The sequence below is a fragment of the Armigeres subalbatus genome, unplaced genomic scaffold, assembly GCF_024139115.2.
Source record: "Armigeres subalbatus isolate Guangzhou_Male unplaced genomic scaffold, GZ_Asu_2 Contig816, whole genome shotgun sequence".
Classification (NCBI taxonomy): Eukaryota; Metazoa; Arthropoda; class Insecta; order Diptera; family Culicidae; genus Armigeres; species Armigeres subalbatus.
This window is the reverse complement of record NW_026943608.1, coordinates 1-6811: the sequence shown is the minus strand read 5'-3', so window position 1 is coordinate 6811 and position 6811 is coordinate 1. Positions and strand designations below refer to the sequence as shown.

The 6811-nt window shown below is 39.3% G+C and overlaps 1 pseudogene; it reads right to left on the bottom strand.

Moving 5' to 3' along the window:
* Positions 1 to 5: 5 nt before the first annotated feature.
* Positions 6 to 498, bottom strand: LOC134204671 (trypsin alpha-like; annotated as a pseudogene).
* Positions 499 to 6811: the final 6313 nt, after the last annotated feature.

The window sequence follows — 6811 nt, the reverse complement described above, 5'->3', positions numbered from 1 at the left end:
AACGAAGTGGTGGTACGCAGAACCGACACATCGTTGTTGATGGTGTTAGCGTTGTACTGTGGATGGTTTACGATCTGAGCTACGGCAAAAATGACTCCTCCACTGAGACGGTTGGCACTTCCTCCTCGCAGAGTAGCCTGTATTTTCAGAAGGAAAAAGCAATCTACATTATTCACGCACAATGGAAAATCCTGAAGCAATACGTACGGATCCAGCGGTGACAGGTGACACGGTACAGTGAGCAGCAGACAAGGCCCAGTTGCTGGAGATGACAGAGGCACCTGCAGATGTGGTTTCCATTGTGACGCAGTGATAGTTGGTATGGGAAGTTAGCAATGCTGACTTCATTTCCTCCTACAATTCTGCCATCGAACCGTGGTTCTTCATATCCTTCCAAACCAGTAGGACGAATTTTGTTGAACGAGCTCCAGAGGTCCTCTTCTGGAAGCCAGCAAAAGCGGACACCACACACAATGCTAGAACGATAAAGGCCTTCATTGTCACTTTGAACTCTACTGTAAAGCCAATGGGTTTTGAAACCGTCTTATATACTCGATGCACCCTTATCTACGTTGGGCTAATAACCGAAAAACGCACTTCAATTTCGTTATCAGATCAATTTTAATCGGTTTAATTACTGATCCCTAATTTCATATCATGTATTTATAGAAAACCAAAATCTTTCGGCTGCACTTTGTGAGTAATATTTTTATGGAAATTGTGGAATACTTTCCAGATATTGCTGCGACTCTGTTCCTTGATGCGCTTATGAGCTAAAATTTCTTATGACATGTGACACATGACTTGTGAAAAAAGTTATTAGAAAAGTAGTAATAGCAAAGCCATGGCATTTTTTAAATTTCATCACTGCATGAGACATCATTATGCGAAAACTAAGCTTTTGATAAACCAGTAAATGAATTCCTTGTAAACAGTATGTAGCACCCAATTTACTAGCGATTGCTAGCGATTCATACCAAAACACAAAATAAGACAAAATATTGTGGAAAAATTCTTGCTTAAGCCCTCAGTACACTGTTTGTCATGATCACAAATTTATGTCAAGTCGGCCTGAAATCCATGTCGATTTCTAATCATTCTGATAGTCTGATAGATGTTTGATCCGACAACCAGACTTCCATTCAATTCCACAGCCCACTTCCGTTTTTAGCACTAGATAACACTTCTTCAGTCAACTTTCAAATAAGACGGAATTACAAAACTAGAAAATAACAATTCAATTTAACTTTAATAACGCAAATGTCATCAGAAAAGAAAACCACAACCACTTTTGATCAGACTCATTTTTAAAACTTCAAATTCAACGAAATTCTGTGTTTGCCCTTAGAACTTCTGACACCGCCCGACAGCAGCAAAATGTTCGCTGAGTCTGAAACTGGATCAATAATCTCGATGCACTTGTAGAACATACAACTGCGCATTTTATTATGCACTCCTGAAATTAATTTAGTTTTGTTAGAAAAAAAATCCTGTCAATTGTTATTGGCAATTGGCAAAAACCCAAATTAATCCACCTAGCGGTGACGATGCCTTTCTCGATTAAATCAAGATATACTGAAGGTGGTAGCTTCGTTTTTTTTCAATTCCTATCTACCAAAACCCAGATTAATCCACCTAGCGGTGATGGTGCCTTTCTCGTGCATTAAAAAAATAGTATTTTGACCATTACTCGTAAGCCCATAGTCCGATCTGGCCAATTTTCAATAGGAAACAATGGGAGAGTATTCTTCGTCGAATGCAACTTGTTGCGAGTAAATCGGTAAAAGATAAGTGCCTGAAAATGAGTGACATTTTTTTTCTAAATTTTTCTATAAAAAAGTAGTCCGACCTTTTAGCCATAACTTCCGAGCCCATATTCCGATCCAGCCAATTTTCAATAGGAAACAATGGGACAGGATTCTGCGTCTACAACATGTTGCGAGCAAATCGGTTAAGGATAAATGCCTGAAAAAATGAGTGACACTTTTTAATCAATTTTTCTTTAAAAGAGGGGTATTTTGGCCATAACTTCCGATCCCATAGTCCGATCTGACCAATTTTCAATAGGAAACAATGGTAGAATATTCTGCGTCGAATGCAACTTGTTTGCAGAGTAAATCAGTTTAGGATAAGTACCTAAAAAATGAGTGACATTTTTTTGGGTTGGTGCGCACAGACACACACACATACACACACACACACACACACACACACACACACACACACACACACACACACACACACACACACACACACACACACACACACACACACACACACACACACACACACACACACACACACACACACACACACACACACACACACACACACACACACACACACACACACACACACACACACACACACATCATCTCAATTCGTCGAACTGAGTCGATCGGTATATAACACTATGGGTCTCCGGGCCTTCTATAAAAAGTTTGTTTTGGAGCGATCATATAGCCTTTACGTATACTTAGTATACGAGAAAGGCAAAAAGTATTTTGGCCTTAACTTCCGATCCCATAGTCCGATCTGGCCAATTTTCAATAGGAAACAATGGGACAGGATTCTGCGTCGAATACAACTTGTTGCGAGCAAATCGGTTAAGGATAAATGCCTGAAAAATGAGTGACATTTTTAATCAATTTTTCGATAAGAGAGGGGTATTTTGGCCATAACTTCCGGTCCCATAGTCCGATCTGACCAATTTTCAATAGGAAACAATGGTAGAGTATCCTGCGTCGAATGCAACTTGTTGCGAAGTAAATCGGTTAAGGATAAGTACCTGAAAAATGAGTGACATTTTTTTTTGGGTTTGGTGCGCACAGACACACACACATACACACACACACACACACACACATACACACAGACATCACCTCAATTCGTCGAGCTGAGTCGATCGGTATATAACAATATGGGTCTCCGGGCCAGTTTGTTTTTGGAGCGATCATATGCCTTCACGTATACTTAGTATACGAGAAAGGCAAAAAATGTTAACAATTTTGTTTTTCTGTAAAATAAGCATAATACATTTATGTTATAATCAAGTTATGACGATCGTGAAATTTTCTTTCATCCATTTTGACAGAAAATTATTTCAAGTACACAGATAAAAATATGTTGTGATTTTAAATGTATTTTCATGCACATATTTGGAGCATGCAAATAAACGTAACATTCAATCGATCTCACTATTCTTTTAAATCCAAATAAATTTAAACTGTGCTTGCTTGTAAAATTCAGTCAAATTTTATTGAAAATCGAATGTTAATTTGTTTGATGGGATAAGATGCAATTTTAAACGTCGTTGAATTTTCAAAATTATTTGCTGTGTATTGTTATTTGTAACACATATTGATATAATTGTTAAGACTAACTGGTCGGGTTGGTATATAACGTCATGGGTCTCCAAGACTTTTATAAAAGGATCGATTTCGGAGTGAAATGTACACGAACATTTTGAAAATTAAGCCAATAACTCTCAAGGCCGGCTAGAATATGACGTCAAATACATTTAAGATTATTCAACTTACGACACCCCACCCCCCTCGCCATGGCCACGATGCCATTTTTGAACGATTCCTAAATATAAATAGAAGACTAACAAAACCGCATACATAATATAATGTGGAAATAAGGTACATACATCTAAAACGAAAACTATATTCAAATTTGCTTGAAATCACCCAAACTTCACCCATAACTCCACACTACCCATCATACCACACGCCACCCAAACCAAACAGCATGTTGAAGCATCAATGAAACCCCTCTTTTTCCCCTTCCAATGTATGACACAAAACAAACGCAAACAGCACCGTGGCCACGAGCGTACGAACCAGCAGGACCAGCAGTTAATCGTGTCGTTATCGAGTGCAATTTCTGTTGCCAACGATGAAACTTACAACTGTGTTGGTGCGAATGCTCCGATTCCGATAAAGTATAATGGCAATAATCAACATCAAGTCCGCTCTCAACTTTAAAACGCGTGCCTTGTTCGCCGATTAGTTTTCGTGTTCAACACGTTCCACATTGATGCAAGCTTTGAAAAGCTTTGCTCGTTGCGTTAGCGTTATCGATATTGCCGTAGCGAGGTTTCTAACCCATCGAGCGAACGTAATTTATATTATAGCATGGTAGCTGCTCAATGCTCGTAGGGGAAGATCCATAAAGTACGTCACGCAAAAATCGGCGATTTTCGACCCCTCCCCCTTCGTCACACTTTTTGTATTAAACCTCTAAAATTTTTGTATGAGTCGTCACGCTGCTCGGAACCCCCTCCCCTATGAGCGTGACGTACTTTGTGGATGGCCCCTAGTCCCGATTATATGGCAAAAAATGGAAAACTGCCTAAACCATTTTCCTTGTCAGCTGCGAACGCATTAATCAATCTTGATGAAATTAAATAGCATGTAATTAGAAGAGTGGCTCTGCGGAATGCAACTTGTTGCGATAAAATCAGTAAAGTCTAAGTACATGAAAATCGTGTGAGTTTTTGAGGTTGAAAAACTGACCATACAAACACACAAACATACACACACACATACATACACACACACAGTCATCACCTCGATTCATCAAACTGAGTCGAATGGTATAAGAAACTTTACTATCAGATGTGCCTGTAAAAAGTACGTTTTCAGAGTGAAATGATGGCCTTTCGGTACAACTTTATTGTACGAGAAAAGAAAAAAGAACAATGAGTTTCACGATATGTCTTTCCACTAGAGACCTTCCAGTTGGGAAAATTACAAGATGATAACATGTCAGCTATCAGTTCCGGAACACGGGAGTTCTTGATTATTGCCGATACACATTCTAAGCAGAGCCTTAATGAATAAACCTTATAATGAATGATTAAATTTGTTATGATTAAATCATTCAACTCTATGATTAAAGATGAGTTCAACGAGAGATTTCTCTTGTTTCGGACAGCAGAACGATCGCGCGATCTGCCGAAATATTGTGATCTGCATTGCGCGGCAGGTAATAAAGTTAATCAGTTCAGTGCGTGATTTCTCGAGTTTCAGATTCTCCAATAAGCAGAGCGATCGACCGGTCGTCGAAATTTAGTTTTGCTTTGTGCGGAAAGTAAAACGATCGGACGGTCACCGTAGTAAGTTAACAAGAAATTGAAAATTTGGTTTCGCATCCGATAATTAAAATATTTAGCATTTTCGATTTAAATCAAACTACACGCTATACACGGCAGACCGTTTACCAAGACGAACCCTGCCACACTCCCTGACCCATATATCCAACATCCCAGTGATTTCTCATGGAAGTGCAGATGACTCGTCGGCTTCTATCAAAGCGAGTATCACGTCAACAATTTCCTACCTATTCCCCAATTGGCCTGCATTTGGACACGGCCGGCGCTGGTATTGTTTATTTTTGGGTCGCCAGTTCTTACATTGAAGATGATGTTAGTCCCAAACTTCATCTATTGGTTCTTTGTGTAATTACAGCTGACCTGGCAATAACGGAGTAGCAACCGTGGGCGGTCAATCATGCTCATGCACAACTCTATGATTAAAGATTTTTGCGACATCTATATCGATTGTAAGGTTTAGACACCACATCACTATATTTTTTACTCAAAACGTAAACTGCTTACAAATGACGAGCTAGGTGGTCTAGTGGCTACCGTTTCTGACTTATAAGCAGGAGGTCGTGGGTTTAATTCCAGGCTCGTCCCTTTTCTACTTTGTATTTCTATCAAAGTTCTTTCTGTGTTTCACGTTCTACCAACACGATTCCTACTGTTATAGCCTTCCACACTAACAATTCCAAAAAAACTCCTGTGGCACCTATGAGAGGTCGTAGAGTTCTCTGCATCTTTCTTAAGAAGGTGTCCGACTAAACCATCCTTCCCCTTCCCCAACATTTGCAAGGACGTGGCCAGGACAGATCTGGACTATTGGAGAGTACATTGCTTCCATCTAAGAGATAGTGATTAGTCCCAAATCAATATATGTGGTAACGGATGAAAGTGATGCTACTCTCATACAATACAGTCGGGATTCGCTGGTTGGGATTTTAATACTTGGGTCACCATTTAGTTGGGTCTCCGCTGGTTGGGCCATGGCTAAAAAGCAGCCGTACGTCAAAATTTAATGTAAACATGGAAAACAGGATTGGGCGTCACTGGACATCATTTGTGATGTTTAAGTCGAAATACATGTGTTCAAATTATTGTCAGTTGGCCCAACTAAAAAACCGAATTCGTTAGTTGGGCCGAAGTCGTGGCCCAACCAGCGAATCGCGACTGTAGTCCAGGCTTGTACCACCTACGAATTTGTGCGAATTGCTCAATACTAATGCTAATGCTAATGCTAAAACGTAAACTGCTTACAAACATAACCTACAAGCTTTTAAGAGGATTCACCTAATGAAATGAACATGTGGATTCGTAAATTTTTCAGCAAAATCATTCAAAAAAATAGCGTGAAAAATTTTATGGCATCCGCGGCATAAATAAAAGTGTGTAATCGTCGTTATAACTTTTTTGGTTGATAAGAGTGGCTACTTCTCACGTTTTTACGGCAGGGTTACTTCGGCCAGCTATTAGAATATCGCAAATAGCACCTGCTGATTATTCGGTCACTTCCGGATGTTTTTGGGATGGATCAAAAGATAAATTAATTATCTTATAGGACAGTGATTTTTTGTGCTTATTTTAGTCATATCTTAAAATCCTACCCATTTTGAACCATTATATGAAAAAATGGATATTTCGCCAACGTTGGTTCATGTATAGATTCAAACACTGGAACTGGTGTACGCATAGTAACAACAAAAAATC